Below are 17,262 nucleotides of genomic sequence, written 5' to 3' on the forward strand. Positions count from 1 at the left end.
AATTTCTCTTTGGTATTACATTTCCCCCGGATATAAAAACCCTTATTTCCTTTAACCTCACTGGCTAACATCAACTTGATCATCTTGTTTTACTGTACTTATTTTTCCCTGCAGATCTTGTCTGACTGTCCATTTTTGTTTTGTTGTCACACCCAGCTTCCACGTACAATTTTTTGGTCTGTTTTTCTTCCAATTTTTAGTAGCCTCAGGAATTAGTTTTATGCCTTATCTCTGGAGTCTAATAGGACTCTTCAGCCTTATTATACAAAACTAGATTTTAATAATATTTATTAGATTTCTTAATTTCCACTAAACTTGCTGTCTTGCACTCTAATGCTGCATCTTCTGAACCTATTCCTTAACAATGTCAGTGGAACATTTCTGGGATGCAGACAGCCCAGCAGATCCAGGTTATCGTCTCTCAGATGCAGAGCTGAATGTTTCAGCATGCCGGGTTACTTATTTCTACACTGCAGATAAGTCTGGTTGTTCCCATAGCAATAGGTCTGTGCATGGGTGAGATAATCATGATTTATTCTGACCAACAGTATTTAATGTGGTTCTCAAGGTGTTAGGAGAATTCAGGGCCTGCAACTTGTGAAATGGACCCTTGCCCCTCTGATGGATAAAATATAGTTGGGAGGTGGGGTGGGGACATGTGCAAAGATAGTCAGCACCTCGTTAAGGGAGGGCAAGATGGCAGCAGTTCTCAATGAACCTAGGTTGGGCTCTTGCTCGACAAGCCATCTTTTGATGCAGATATTTCCAATTAGAACCATGTGTCTAACCTTCCTTTTTGAGAAGATTACTTGAGAAGATTGCGAGAAAGCAACTCTAGCACTTTTTGGAGTCTATTTCCTTGACCCCGGTCAATCCAGTGAGAGTGCCTCAACTCTGGAACTTGCTTCCCCTTTGGTCCAGCAGAGCCAGAGTTCACTGATCTTCCTGGCACATCATGAAGCCTATCTTTATGCACAGACTTTTGCTATGGGGTAATAAAATTGGGGCTCTCTCTCTCTTTTTTGGGAGAGACTGAGTCCTTTGGTTGACATTGTGCCAATTTATTGTACATATTTGTGTCTTTAATGTGTACATGTGCCAAGGAATCATGAAAGATGCATTTTATGAGTCAAATAAACAAATTTCTAACATGTTACATTCAGAATTCTTGTGTTCTTTGGTGTTGCTTTATTTATTCTCACAATTTCAATAACTTCCTTTCTATGCATAAGTTGATCAAAGCTGGGGGTGTTTTTTTAGTTTGTTTGTTTTTGTCCCCACTTCCCTCCCCCTGTCACGGCTACTTTCTTGGATCACATTTTATACAAACCCCACAACATCCACCAAAGTCTGCATGGCAGGAGAAAGAGCAGCTGTGTGAGTATCTGATAAAACTATACTGTAGTGTATTCTTGTACGTAAGTTGTACAGGTAGCTAACTACGTATATGCAGTGGTGAGCTGTAGCAGGTTCCCACAGGTTCTCAAGAACCGGTTGCTAAAATTAGACCTCCATGGAGAACCTGTTGTTAAAGGGCCAGGGGGTGGGCAAAGAACTCTGGTCCACAGGCCGGACCATCCTGTTGCTCCCAGGATTCCCAGCTGGGGAGGCTGAGGCTTCCCCGGCCCTTCCCCCGTTCCCCCCAGCTGTAGCGTGGCCAGCCGCGGGCAGCTCAGCTGAGCTATGGAGTCGTCCTGCTGCCGCTTTTTGAATGGCCCAGCAAGGTGTGTGTGGGAGGGGGCTGCTGCAAGCTCCAGGGCTGGCCAGGGGGGGAGGAGGCAAGTGGGGCAATTGGCCCAGGTCCTGCAGGGGCCCCCAGCCCCACTAGGATGTCTCCCCTGGCCTCTCCCCCGCTCCCACCCCTTAAATCAGAACTTTTTATAGGGAACCGGTTGTTAAGATTTTGGCAGCTCATCACTGCATATATGAATTGTATATTCGTGCCTCCAAGGTGTGCAGGTATCTGGAATAGCCATGCAGCTTCCCATGTGGTGTTCTGCCTAAGGCAAGTGAGAATCCACCGTGAGCATGTACCCTGTCGTGTGTTACTGTCAGCATAGACCTGGTGTTGAAATCAGAAATTTGTTTCCAGGAATTTTTTTAGACTCTAACCTTATTCCCAGAGGATCCTTTCTTCCTGCTCTCGCTGCCCCTTTGTTAGAGATTAGACTTGCCTTCTGTGCAATATAGGAAGAGCTTTGACAGATGTTTGGCTGTATTTGTTAATGGATGTCTGAGCAGTTAAAATTCCCCATGAGTACAGTCCCCTGTGGTTTTGAGTACCTTGAGAGTTGCTCCATAATTTTTTCATTCTCTCTCTCTCTCTCTGTCTCCCAGTTGGGTAGGCTGTAGCAGATGTCCACTTCAGGTGTGGGTTTTTTTTTTTTTTCTTTTTCATGCTGCTCTCTTCATGGCTGAATTGTTTCTTGCTGCTGTTGTAAATACTCTTGACAAAGTGCTATCCTTTCTTCTCTCTTCATCTCTCCTATGTAATTTGTACCCATCAATAATGACATTTAATGTGAGAGTCAATCACCCCATTGCCTTTCAGCTATCCACACTAGATCATAATTGCTGATGTTTAAGTAACTTTTCAACTCTTCTTCCTCATGAAATACTCTTTTTTTGTGTACATGAAATACTCTTTTTATTCCTGATTACATTTTGCAATGATTCTATTGCCTGTGTGACTTCTGTATGTTGAAGGACACGAAAAACTACTTGAGATAAGCATGTCAGAGAAAAACAGAGTTCTCACTCTCAGGTTGGGTGCAGCAAGTCAGATACTTTATTTTCTCTAGCAATTGCATGGAGGGAGAGAGCAGAACAGGTCTCTCTCCAGGTAAACAATTGCAGCAAGCATTTATACCTTTTGTTACATACAATAATGGGTGACAGCTGCATTTTGTTTATACATATGTCCTCCTGATATCTTATTTTCCTCAACAATTTAGACTATAGTCTACATTCCATACTTATCTAACACAAAGTCACAACTTGTCATGTAGTTATTTCCCATTCACCTCACACAATCCTTCTACAAATCTGGGTTACAGCTAGCCTGACTCTTGCTCACACAAGGGGACTGTTTTGAATATGAAATCCCCTTCAAATCCCTGTCAGTTCTCGCTCTACTTCCACAAGCAAAAGCTCCTCCCTTTCCTATCTGTGTTTTCAAGCCTGCTTAGCAATCATTGCCAGTTCACAATTTGGGAGGTGTGCACCCCTCATGCCTAAATGGCAGTAGCCTTATCCAGTTTCCTTGTCATGGAAAGCATATCAATGCTCCATGAACCCCAAACCATCTATATCTACTAGCAGCGCAGCCATCAGTTGGTTTCCATTGTCAGTTTTCTTCACTTGCACTCTCCCCAGCGAGAATCTTGAAGAAAACCAATAATATTGACCTAGTCTTTCCTTTTCTTCCTCGCTCCCAAATGCCATTCTTGGATTTTTTTGTCCAAATTTCCTTAAACTTTTGGTAGATGTTCTCATGTAATCAGTGAGCGTTCCAGGAGTTAATGACCTCTTCGTGTCACAAGATCCTATTTGTCCTCAGTCTGCAGAGGAATGCAGGACTATTCCATAGTGAGAGGTTTGGGAAAGGCTAGATCAGAGGTGGTAGGAGGCATGGGATGGAGAAACCTACAGCTGTAGCCGCAGGGCCTTTGTGCCTGCAGCCAGGCTGGGAAACATTTTGCCTAACTCTTAGCACAGCTCTAACTTCTGATCTTTGTCTTAAGTTACAAATGTTTCTCTCTTTCTTCTGTTTCCTTTCCCCTCTGCACCCTACACATCTTTAGTAGTGGCCCCTCATGGTCCCTTTCCCTTGCACAGGGAGAGAGCTGTATACCATTATTGAGTGCAGATTTAGAGGAAGGATGGTAATTGCCTATTATGGGCTGAATGGATATGGCTCTAGTTCCTTGCCCTATCAAAATTGAATACACATTACCAAAGGGATAGAATCTCCTTCAGTCAGTTTAATAGCCATGACAGAGGGAGGACTAACATGTTGTGCCAATGCAAGGAGCCAAGTATCCACACACACAAACAATGTACTAACTGCAGTGGCTTTATGCTGACGTAACTTGTGTTGACCAAAATTTGTACTGTAGACATGGCCTTAGACATACAAGACAGTAAGCACCACTAAACCATAAGAAGGACTAACATCATGATTCTGTTGCTCCCTGTTCTGCCAGGGCCCTAGTACCTACGGTTATAAAATGGTCAGACCAGCACTCCTGCTAGCAGAGCAGAATGAGAGACTCAGCCTGGAATAATTCAACTTACACTAGATCATAATGGATTGTTCCAGAAGAACACACTCTATGAGAAAGTCTTTTTACACTGTGAGCCAGAATATAGATTGATGACAGTTGGGTGAAGTATCCTCGTTCACTCCTTCCCCCAAATAATATAAATAAATAATGCCTATTTCTCATATAGCATGTCCTGGAGTCATATAGTAATGTTTGTTGTCAGAAGGGGGTCATGGTGCAATGAAGTTTGAGAACCCCTGCTGTAGAACAGGGGTTCTGAAACTGGGGCTCGGGACCCTTCAAGGGGTCGTGAGTTTATTACATGGGGGGTCGTGAGCTGTCAGTCTCCACCCCAAACCCTGCTTTGCCTCCAGCATTTATAATGGTGTTAAATATATACAAAAGTATTTTTAATTTATATGTGGGGGTCACACTCAGAGGCTTGCTATGTGAAAGTGGTCACCAGTACAAAAGTTTGAGAACCACTGCAGTGTAGAAGGATCAGTTGCTCTGGTTTAGCATGGCCATTAACCACAGTGTGCAGCTACTGAAAGAAAAGGAAATGGCTCCTTTTAGTGTACTGAGGGATAACTTGTTCCATTGATAGAAATTAGAGATGGAAGAGACCACTGGGTCATCTTGTCTACTGCCCCAACCTACTACAAGATTATTCCCTGCACTACATTTTCTAGTGCTTTGTAAATGATTCCACCACTTGTCTTTGACATGTGCTAATGCACCTTGTGGTCAGGAAGTTATAAAATAACACTTCAGTAGAAATACAATAGGCAGAGGCTCTGATGGGCACTTCAGTGAAAATAATGACCTTTCCTCTGGTATTTTAAATCATTTACTGTTGCTCTTTCAAGGTGGAGATACAGTAACAAATAGAGTAAATAAAGTGAATATCTGATGAGTATTTTAATGAATCAAAAGTTTTCTGGGAGAAAAATTCAGTTCAGATGCTGCTGGTTTCTCACTAACTTCCTCTGCTACATGTCTAAATCATGCTCATTTACACTGAGTAGGATATGACCCACAGTCTCCTATTTGCATCTGTACGAAGTCTGACCCCCACCCGATCCCTTCACAGCATCAGAAACACAACAGGCAGCAAACCAGATCTGCCCCCTGCAACAATAAATGGAGGAACCACACAAACTTCCTGTCGAACTACACACCAGCAACACCCCCAAAAGGCAGCAACCCACCCACTGTCCTCCAAGTCAGCACTCAGTTCAAAACAAGCTTTACCCCAGGTTCAAAAAAGAACAAGTCCCAACACCCCCAGCCCCAAGGTAAAAAGTTTATCTGCCAGTAAGCAAAAGTGTGGTTCAAGGCAAACCCCCCCAGCCTGGGTGGCTTCGTGGGCCAGGGCCGACTGCCCCCTAACTCCGTGAGCAGGGCAGTGCACCCCGCTCCTCACCCCAGCCTGAACCCACCACCCGCTCCTCCCACCCCCCCAGCCACTCCACCAGCTCCAACACCAAACCGACTGCCAGCCACTCCCTGGCCCCGCTGCCGGCTCTGCCAGTCTTCCATGTCTGCTGTAGATCTTCCTCCTCTCACTCAATACACTGCTTGGTGCTCTTTTAGTGATTTCTCCCTCGTGAGAGCCTCACACAGCCTTACCTAGGGCCTCAGCACTCCCTCAGTTTAGAGACCTCCCCAAAGTACGGAGATGATCTAGCTGCTCTAACCAACAACAGTTTAGCTCCAGCACCCACTAGTGGAGAGCTAAGAGGAACAAATTAGCCAACTGCTCTTTTCACAGTTAGAAAGGCCCCTCACACCACAGTTCCCAGCCTCTCTGTTTCCTGGGTTTTGTCAGCCCTGTTAGGTTAGTCTGCAAGTACATAAAAATGTAGGTTGTAGTTCCTTTCCTTAAAGTAATCTCCAGATTTCCTTTCCTCATTCTGTTATTTAAGGTAAGCCCCCCTTCCTCTGCTGCAAAGTGTAAAAAATGTTGGAGTCGTTTTCCAGTGCTGTGCAAATCTGTGCACACATGTGTTAGCAACAAGTGGCAAAGGTTGCCCTAATAATGCCAAAAGCAAGTGTCAGAATAGCTGGTAAATCTCATCCCCACTCTGCTTGTTCTATCTTCCCCTCACCCCTTTAAAATAACCCACCCTCCCCTCAATGGAAATCCTCCAGCTCTGGTTCCAACATCCTCCCAGATAGCTCATCCCTCCTTCCCCTCTTTCCCTCAGAGGTTCCCTTTCTCACTCCTCACTGGTGCCCCAACTATGTCTCCCTAAGCAACCTAAAATTCTGTTGCAAACAGGTGCCTAAGCCATACTTTAACTCTGGAAACATCCTATCATCGTCAGCTAGCTCACTGGCTGAGGTCTCCTGTCTCGGATGTTTGATGTCTGTGCTGTGACCTCACCTAACTACTTCCATCTGGATGAGGAGGTGCTTGGTGGATTCTCTAAGGTTAGTGGGTTGTCTCCATTAATCTGTGATCACTGTCATGAATGGCCCATACTGTGTAGAGGGGAGGGTAGGATGACTCTGGGATGAGTTCCTCTGTGGGCAGGGTGGATCTGTGTATAGTCTTTGTCGGGTTCATAGGAGAGAGGGGTTGATGGTCCTCTGCCTTTCTGCCACCCTCCTGTCTTCTGCCATCTCATATTACACCTAGTTCAGCTCATCCTCGGGGGATTCACATGAGATGCACCTAGGGTTGTCTGTTGGGCTACTTAGGTCCACCTTGATTAGCAGGGATGTTCTGGTAGCCCAATTAGGTTCAGGAGCTGTCTCATAGGGATGTCCACTGTTTCCTGTCTTCCCCTGTCAGCACCTGTTTCTATGCCCTGTCTTTGTCTGCCCTGGACCCACTTCAGGTTTGATCCTGTAGACCCGGCTCCATCTAGGCTTGTCCATCACCAAGTAGTGTGCACTCATCCATCTCAGGCTCTTGTTTGCTAGCCGCACCCCCTCAGAGCATTGCTAGGACTCTGTCCATTGGCTTCCAACTGTCAGCTATCTTGTGTTGCTCTCGTGGCGATGTTTCTTCTGCTGGCATTCTTCTGTTTCTCGCGATGCAGCTGATCTGTATGATGTTTGTTACGAGCTTGTTTAGTTTGGCATTTCTCCTTTCATCTTTCATCTCTGATTCTGCAGCGCACATCTAGCAAAGCACAGGTCTATGGGTGCATCTCCAGTCTCTGGGGAGGTTTCAATGCCTCCATGTGGGGTGATCCCGCGGCGCGTAGGTATTCAGCATTATGGCGGCTCAGCTATTGCATGCACCAGGCCGTATTGCCTTCTGCTTGGGGTTGGCGTCTGGGTAACATATCAACAGGGTCCTGTTGAAGTCTCCAAGCAAGCTGCTATCTCCAACAAAGTCCTGCAGGATCCTGCAAACCTCCGGGGGTGATCCTCCTCTTCTGCTCTCTCATCCTCCTCGACTATCTCTCACTTCAAGGTGACTTCCAAAGTCTGGCCCTATCCCAGTGTATGGGGCCACTGATCCGGATTCCAAAATATTTGCCCTCTTCAGTGGTACATCTCTGGCACTATTCCTCCTATCACTGAGCTTCAGTGGTGCGGGTGATCTGACCATCCTCGAGTGAATATAATATATCTTGACTTCTCTTGGAAGAAATCAATACAAACCACCAATGCCAACCAGCTTGTTTGGTTTATTGCTGTTTCATGCATTCAGATATGCAGGAAAGCCATCCCAGCCACATCCGGCTGCACATCTTTCGCTCTTTGCTCTTGATCCATTGTCTCATCCAGAGCCATCAAGCTGCTGAACCTTAAGTTCAATTCCTCATTCCCTCTCCCATCTTCAGTTGTCATGTCCTCTCTCCCACGCCAGTCCCCCTCTGCATTTTGCACTCTCATTTGCAGTCCTGCTCCCTTTTTTTACCTTTGTGGTCACACGGTGTAGCACTCCGCCTTGTAGTTGTCAATGGTCCATGGCTCTCCTCCAGTTTTTGCCCTCACTTTTTGGCAAGTAGCGTTTCTGCTGGGCTTCCTCCCCCTTCCTTTTGGCAGCGTAAGCAATCACACCCAAAGAGCTGTATCAGGCTCCAAAGCATCTGCAAGTTGGGCTTCCTGCCAGTCAACCGCAGAGCAGGGCAGATATAGGGCTCTGAAGCAGAAGGCTCGCATTCTCAAGCAATATCTTGCAGCAGGGCATCATGGGCAGTCATGCTACTCTTGCTCCGATCCATGCTCTCACAACGCAAATAGTTCGCCTGCCAGATCCTGCACATTCTCACTTCCTCCTGCTTGTGAACGCAATGCTGAATGCATGGCCATCTCTCTCCCTGGGCTGCATCTGATGCTACTGCTTCTCACGCCAGAGCTGGCAGTCAGTAGTTTCATAGCTTCAGCAGCAGCATCAGCGCCCAACACATAAGTCTCTCTGTAGTGCTTGTGCACACATACAGTGGTTGCACAGTCAGCCAGTCTAGTAGTGGCCAATTTGATGGCCCATAGCCCAGCTAAAGGCTCTGAGCCAAGTACTGTGGTGTGTTGGTTCATGTTGCAGGTTTCAGCTAGCCTCCTACACTCAGGTTTCTCCTGGCAGCTCGCTACAGTACTCTCCTGCTCCTCAAAACTCCACTCTGGTCTCCTGGCTCAAACATGCTCTAAACAGGTCAGCATTGGCAGGGGCATTCTCATAGGCAAGGGCAGTGATGCCCAAAGGTAAATACATTTAGGCTGTAGCGTTTTTCCATCTCCTTAATGTGAAGGGGTATCCTTCAGTCCACCGTCTTATTAGCATAATTTGATTTCTTGGCCCCCCTCTTATGGCTGTCTTATCCCTGGTAAGATCATTGAGTGTTTTACTGGAGTGGTATCCCCTTTACAGATCATTTTTAGGTTTTACAAAACCCAAGGAAAGTCTTTGAGTAGTCTTGATAAGTCTGGAGTAGTCCTTTCTTCATTTGCTTATAGTTTATCAGGATCAGTACTCACCTTTATTCCTGCCATTTGAGTTGCCCTCTTTCACTGAGTCCTTGGCCACACTGCACAACTGGCTTCTGGCTTCAAATTCTAATCCTCCCCTTCATCAAGCAAACCAAGATCCCTTTCTTCATGCTCTTCTCTTCCAACTTTCAATCTTCTTTCAGTCTAAATAAACAAAATAACACTTCAGTAAAATCATGTCAGGTCAACCTTCTATCAGGCGTTGAAATTGCAGGTGCCCCTTGGGGCATCGTTCGAACTCTTAAAACTATCTTGGGCATCCAGCTGGCTCTCACTCTCATCCCGAAGATCCAATGGAGAGATCTCTTCCCCCACCCATCTGATCCATGTAAGCCCCTTGGGGCCAACCCAAACAGTCAGCAAGATCCTTGGACTCGAGGTGTGGATCTGTTGTACTGGCAGTATGGCGCAATTTCCACCAGTCTGGCCCACATCCCCGGATTTTTATCACTTTCGAGGACTTCCCAATGTGATGAGGCGTGTGAGCACTCTTCTGTAATGATGCCATTGCACCACACATCTGATGTTGCCATGTTAAGCTCTTCTATCATCCTGGAGTCAGGTCCGCCTCGATCTCTCTCCTCTCACTGTCTTCTCATGGAGTCTGATGTTGTGCTGTACTCACATTGCACATCCCACATCACACTCCCTCAGGCATCACCTTCACTCCTTTCTTTCATCTTCTTTCTCGATCTTTCGATCTCCGATCTGCTCACATCTACATCCCACTCTTTGTCAAACTTCTCTTGAGTCTCACACTGAGAGATTCTCTGAATCTTTTGTCTTGCTTCTGTTTTTCAACTTGTCTTGTTCTTTCATCTGTGCTGACATCAAACATCAGGACTTCGAGGTTCACAATATCAGTCATGACTTCAGTGAAGGGGGGTCTCCTAGGGTTATGACTCCTGAGGGACAGCACTCAACTGGCTGCTCTCCTTCAACTGGCTGCTCTATCATTGCTAATGTCCCTTTCTGCCTTTCAGCCCCTGGTCTTCATGACAAGCACACTACCCTCTCTCAACTGGCTGTACTATCTAGGGTTGTGCCCATGTTCAGATTGCCCACTTCGGTGCCTCAGATCTTAGCCTTTAGCACTCCTCAATAGCACTCTCAATCTTCTTACTAGCGTATGTACAATCCAGGTCTCAGATACTGGGCCCCCAGCCCTCGGTCTCTGCAGTACCGTAGCAGGTAATCTATAGAGCTGGAGTTGGGACCTATCTTTTACACACTCAGCACAGACACATCCGGGTCAGCCTTTATAAAGTCAGCAACCCTTCAGGTGTCCCTACACCCCAGCAACCTCCTCAACCTCCTCAACAGGTCCAGGTCCACACACACAATCTAAGCATTCCCATGCATCATGCTGGCACAGGTGCACTTGCCAGTCAGTGGCTGTGCAGGCAAAGGCAGCAATGACTGAGTATAGATGACTGAAATATAATAGCTAATTGAGATCCCAGCTCCAGTGTCCCGGCTCACCACTCCACCCCTCTTCAGTCCTCCTCACTCCACCCTCGGGTTCCATCAGTCCTGCAGGGATCCCAGCTGGACGGTCTCTCTTTTGGATCAATCCCCCCTAGTTAGGGTGGTCTGGTCTCTCTCCCCAGACCTTCGGCGCTTCTGGTCCTCAAGCCCCTCTCTTCCTTTTTCCTATACAGGGAGGGTTCTCTTCCTCTGGCAGTTTAGTAGCACTGTGCCCCCTCTGGCCACACCGATAGCAAAAGAATTGCCTTTCCCCTTCGCCGGGGAGGTGGCTCTAGCTGAGAACTTTCCCCTTCCTTGCTCGTCAACGGTGCTTTGCAGTCTGAGCTTCTTATCTGTGTCAGGTGCTTTTGCAGCTCAGCTTCCTCTGTAGTTCTGTACCATCCTTTGCAGCTCGTTGTGCTTGTGTGCTGTGCCCTCCTGTTCTGCATTTTTGGTTTGGCAACCTGCTGTGGTTGCCTGTTTTTCTTCCTGGGCTTCCCTGTGCGCGCTTTGCTCTTCCTCTTCCTGACCTCCTTTATCAGCTGCTCAGCCTGGAGATGGGGATGATCTTGCCCTGATACCGATGAAGTAGGATTTGGTTTCCCTCTCTGGTTCAGTTCTCTTCCCTCCAGGAGTCACTGCTCCCCTCCATCTGCTCAGCAAGCACTGCTCCCTCCCCCTCTCTCTCTGCTCTGATCTCAGCCTCTCAGCTGTCCCCTTCCTTCTGCCTCACCCTTTCCCACCCCTTCTCAGCCTCTTACAGTAGCTGTCATCAGGGCTTCTCTCGGGGCTCCCATTATCAGTAACCTTCCAGGGCTCCCTAGGCAGTCCTAGGCACTGAGAAGGTCATCAATGAGCTTCAAGGGCTATTCAGCACTGCTAAGGGTCTACAGCTAGTACCTCTACAGCACATCTAATGCACTACATCGGTATGCTCTCACTTCCATTTCACTCAGTTGCTCAGCACTCCCCCTTTTCTCAGCTTTCCAACTTAACGCCCAAACTTCGACAAAAAACCAATCTTATATAGGCCACAATCCAACACAATCTTTGCCCCAGTGCTTGTGCTGCTTCCCCCCATAGCTGCTGCCGCCCTGAGCATGGGGCTGCAGGCAGCCCAAATACAAATCCATAACTCAAAATAATACAACAAACAATTCAAAATATATATACACACAACAATTGTTTCAGTGGAAGGTACTTGACACCCTTAACTAGGTAATGACCTCAGGACCAAGGGATCCTGCCCCAAATGTAGCCCCATGCCCCCTCTAGCCCCTCAAGCAGGTCCCCTTCTCACACATCCAGTCAGTATCCAGGCATTAACAACAACACAAACCAACCCGAACCGGAAACCACCCAGTGACCTGGGACACCACCTCACCCCCCTAGGCGCCTCGGGAAGTCTGAGGTCCCAAACTACTAATAGAGGAAGGAAACAATTAGCAAAATCGTTTTAATAAACACAAAACAAACGAACATAAACACAGGAGAACCACACACACACCTAAACAAGACCAAACAAAAAACAATGGCAAAACCTCCAGTACCAAGTCCAGTCCCAGGGTGGGTCCACCCCCAACCAAAGTCCAACAACCCAATCAGTCAGTCCCAGAGTTCCCCCCAAGTTTGCAGAGTTGAGTTTAAGTTTCAAGTTTTGGGGGGCTGGGTTGGGGGTGGGGGGTGGGGGCCGACTGCACCGGCCTGCGGGCCACTCTGTGGAGCCCTGCGTGGAGTCTGCTGCAGCCTTCACTGCGACTCACTCCACTCCCAGCTCCTCCTCCAGCAGCAGACCCGTGCCCCCAACCGGTCCCCTCCCCCACACCGCCTCACCACTGCTGCTCCACTGCTCCCTCGTCCCTGCCACTGCTCTGTGCCCAGCTGCTTGCTGATAGCCTCTCAGGCTTCAGGATCTCCTACCACAGCACACTTCTCTCACTCAGTGAAGCTGGCTTCTTTTAGTTAGCTCAATTTGTTTAGTGATTTCCCACTGTAGTAATGGCCCATCGTGCACCATTCCAGCAGCATGAATCTAGATGGACTCTAAAGGATTCAAAATCTTTAAGTGGAGAAGGGAGGAGAGAGAGAAGAGAGAGTTGGTGTTCCAAAGGCCTCAAGCAGCCCATACCATCAGGTACACACATCACTCCCTCCTCTCCAGTCCCTTCACTGGAACCCCTGTGGGTGTCCCTTGTAATGCTATTTAATGTAAAAGTAGGTTTTTGTCAATTTAAAGTCATTAGCAGTCTCTTCATTCCTCATAATAATAATTAGCCCCTTTTTCCTTTTTTTCCCCCAATAACAGAAATTGGGGATTTCCACAGTGTGAGAAAACCTTCCCATGCTGCTGCTGTGTGTGTTATGCTGAGTGAGTGGGTTTACCAATGCAAATGCACATTCCTAAAATTCCTTTGCCCACTCCTCATAATGTACCACCAGATGTCAGGGTAGGGCTCATCCTGACTCTGCTTACACATCCAAAGAGACAGACACACAATGAACAAAGACAGAGATACAAGTAAGAGCTGGTTGCTGTTGATGTATTCCCTGCAGCCAGTGGGAGGGTTCTGGCAGGCTGGATCTTGCTTTGGAATCTCCTACGTTAGGGGTGTTTGGTGTAAAAATAAATAAATATTGGAGGGGAACTTACCCCTGCACTGCAGCCTCTCTGTGATGGCTAAATCCCTGCAAAAGGGCTGTTCCTGGAAATATGTCTGCTGCAGGAGATGCTCTGCAGGAGTCACAGAGCTAGCTCTATGCTTCCCCTTACATTAGGCCCCCGGGTGCTGGTATTCTAGTGTAGGCCTATAGCAGCCTGATGATTCTGTGCTCTACCAATGGCCCAGAGAGGCCACTGAGCAGGGCCACAAGTTAGGGTAGTTCCCAGGGCTGCCCTAGTCTGGTCTGGGGGCCAAAGAGTAGGCAATCTATCAGCAGCACAAGTCAGTGTGTGGGCCACTTGCTGAACAGAACAGAGCTGCTGAGGGCTGTTGGGAGTGGGCGTGCTCTTTTCTGCAACATGCAATGAGAGCTACAGGTCCTTCAATCCATTCCCATTGCAGCAGCCCTCAGAAGGAAAGCACTATCTCCTCTGCTGCTCCACAGGGTGGGGGGACTCTGGTGACATCCCCTAGGACTCTGGAGCAGTTTAGTGTAGGGGTTGTGAGGAAAGCACCTTTCCCCCTCCCCCAAAGTAAGGGAGAGACAACGGTGTGTAGTTATTAATGCTGCTCAGAGCTGGAATACACCAACCCACTAAGATACCGGTAGTGGACTACGACTTGGAAGCAAGGACTGTAGCCACCTCAGCATTGGGTTGCCAGGTATCTGATTTTTGACTGGAACGCCTGGTCAAAAAGGGACCCTGGCAGCTCCAGTCAGCACCACCAACCGGACTGTTAAAAGTCCAGTCGGTGGTGCTGTGGGTCTAAGGCAGGCTAGTCCCTACCTGTCCTGACTTTGCGCTGCACCCTGGAAGTGGCCAGCAGGTCTGGCTCCTAGGTGGGGGTGGGGGACCACGGGGCTCCGCACGCTGTCCCCGCCCCAAGCACTGGCTCTGCACTCCCATTGGCCAGAAACCACAGTCAATGGGAGCTGGGGGGGTGCCTGCGGGCCAGAGCAGCATGCGGAGCCTCCTGCTCCGCCACCCACCTCTCAGGAGCCAGACCTGCTGGCTGCTTCTGGGGAACAGTACAGAACCAGGGCAGGGAGGGACCGCTGGCCGGGAGCTGCCCGAGGTAAGTCCAGCCCCAATCCCCTGCCCCAGCCCTGAGCCCCCTCCCGCACCCTGAACCCCTCATCCCTGATCCCACCCTGAGCCCATACCCCCTCCTGCACCCAACCCGCAGCCCCCTCCCGCACTCCAAATCCCTCATCTCCACCCAACAACCTGGAGCCCCCTCCTGCACCCCAGAGCCCACACCCCAACTTCCTGCCCCAACCCAGAACCCCCTCCCACACCCTGAACCCCTAATTTCTGGCCCCACCATGGAGCCTGCACCCCCAGCTAGAGCTCTCACCCCCCTCCCACACCCCAACCCTTTGCCCCAGCCCCGTGAAAGTGGGTGAGGGTGCGGGAGAGCAAGCCACCAAGGGAGGGGGAATGTTGTGAGTGGGGGGTGGGGCCTTGGGGCAGGGAAGGGGTGGGGTTAGGGTGTTCAGTTTTGTGCAATTAGAAAGTTGGCAACCTGACCTCAGCAGTTAGCCCCAGAAACCACTCTGACACAGTTGAGTGAAAGGGTATTTTACTTGGGTAGGCAGGAAAGGGCAAGGTTGCAGTCTAGATACCCTAGGTACAGAAAGCTTAAACAGTTACAGTTCACAGTGAGCAATAGTGGCTCTTGTTTGGGCTTGGGGGAGGGGAGGCAGTCCAATTGACTGGGCTCTTCAGGCCCAGTGGCTGGAGTGTCCTCTCCAGTCCAGACTCTATTCTAGCAAATGGGAATTTGCAGGCCAGGCTTATTTAGTGGTGTTTCTCTGAGGGGGGCACCTCTGCACTGGCTATCTACTCTGCTGCTCCCCCATAAGCTCCATACAGACCTCCACACAGCTGTAATGTCTGGCGCACTCAGCCTGTTCTACATGTGTCTCTGTACACAGTTCCTGGGGACTCCGCTCTGCATTCAGCTTCTCTCCAGTTCCAGGGTCATCATGTGGCTGCTGCTTCCCCAAGGTGCCTAGTCACTTTCTCCTATCTGGGCAGGGGAAAGGGATGTACAATGGAAAGGGGGTTGGCAGAAGTTGTAGTCCCCAGTGTATGTTGCAAGGTTCATCACATGTGATGTGGGGAAGGGATATTTGTGCAAGTCTCCCATCACACACTGGAAGCTGGGGCCCTCCTGGAATAGGGATAGAAAGCTCTCCCCTTCCTCCCCACGTCCAAAGAATGGGCAGATGGGGACCCTCTGTGTGGCGTACTGCATGGGTGAAGTCCAATGGGCCAGTTACTGAGCCAGCACCTCAGCACTGACCTTCCTGCTCCTGTTGCTGCCTGACTGAGATCTGTCAACAGCCTCACTGTGTGAGGAAGTGAAGAGAAGATGGCGCCTGTAAATGGCACCACACTGTTGACCCAGGACTGCTGTCTTGGGCTTCCCCTGCCAGGGCTGCTCAGAGGATTCAGGGGGCCTGGGGCAAAGCAATTTCGGGGGCACCTTCCATAAGAAAAAGTTGCAATACTATAGAATACTATATTCTCATGGGGGCCCCTGCAGGGCCCGGGGCCTGGGGCAAATTGCCCCGCTTGCCCCCCAGGCAGCCCTGTCCCCTGCTCTCAGTGAGACTTGGGAGTCCTACCATATTTTCTCCTCTCCTTCCTAGCTTTAGGTCAAATGGCAGCCAAGAAGGGAGCTGCTGTCAGCTTCCTGTTAGGCAGGAGGTGCAGGGAGCTCGGTACCTGAGACAGGGGGATTGGTTTAGGTGCCAACAGTCCCAGGATGCTGGCCAAGATAGCACAATGAGTGAGTCACAAGTTTGTGCAGGGTGTGATTCAGGTAAGAAAGAAAAAACAAAGTAAACTCCAAGAACTTTGCTTTTACTATTTCCAGTATCAGCTTCAAATGGAAGGGTATGTCATAGTACCAGCCGCCATCAGCTACCTCAAGGCTGGACAACTATCCAGCATCTCGGCTGATGCTGCACATGTGGCAGCTTTATCTTGCTTGCTCACATTCCTAGCAATTACTTACACATCTGGTGTAGGTGTGGGCTAGTAGCAGGGTTCCCTCTCCTAATGCCTGTAACTCAAATCTCTTCCTCCTCTGTCTCTGGCATGCCTTTTCCTGCGGTGCCCCAGCCAGGAAGTACTGGCAGCTAGGAAGAGATAGGGGGAGAGTGAGTGAGTGGAGGTTGGAGGCAGCAACAGAAGGGCTGGTGCTGGCTAGGGCACAAGGGACATGTGACAGAAACAACCCTGGCCCCAGGATCCTGCAGATGTTCCCCCAGGCTTCCCCCTCCCTCTAACACTCCTGGACCCAGGCTGCCCTTTCTCCCCGCATAACCTCTTCCCTAGGCTTCTCTCACCACCACCTGGTCTCTACTGGCTTTTTCAATCGCCCCTCACTCATCACAGGCATTTCCCAAACCCCAGTTCCTGTCTGCCTCCCAATCTATTTCCCGCTCTTTTCCCTCCAGTTCCCTCTGTGTACAACCCACCCCACACACACCCACTCCCCAAAGCCATTCTCTTCCCAGTCCCCTCTTTTTCCATCTCCCTGACTAGCTCTTGCCCCCTCACAATCCTCAGCTACCCTAATCCTCTTAGCTGCTTCAGCTCCCTGCTCCATACCCAACGTTCACACACACCTGCTCCCACTGTTCTGCTGGAGCTTGGGCCTGGGCAGCTGTTGATGGGATAGGAACTTTTGAGGGGACTTTACTCCTAACTCAAAGCTGACCTCACTTGTGGGATGGTGCTAGCAGGCAGGGCCGGTGCAAGGATGTTTCATGCCCTAGGCGAAACTTCCACCTTGCACACGCACCCCCGCCCTGAGCCCCCCTCTCCTCCTGCAGCAGCTCCCCCCTCCGCCCTGAGGTGCCCCCCTGCGGCAGCTCCCCCACTCCACCCTGAGGTGCCCCCCCT

This window comes from Mauremys reevesii, linkage group 1 (genome assembly GCF_016161935.1).
Source record: "Mauremys reevesii isolate NIE-2019 linkage group 1, ASM1616193v1, whole genome shotgun sequence".
Classification (NCBI taxonomy): Eukaryota; Metazoa; Chordata; order Testudines; family Geoemydidae; genus Mauremys; species Mauremys reevesii.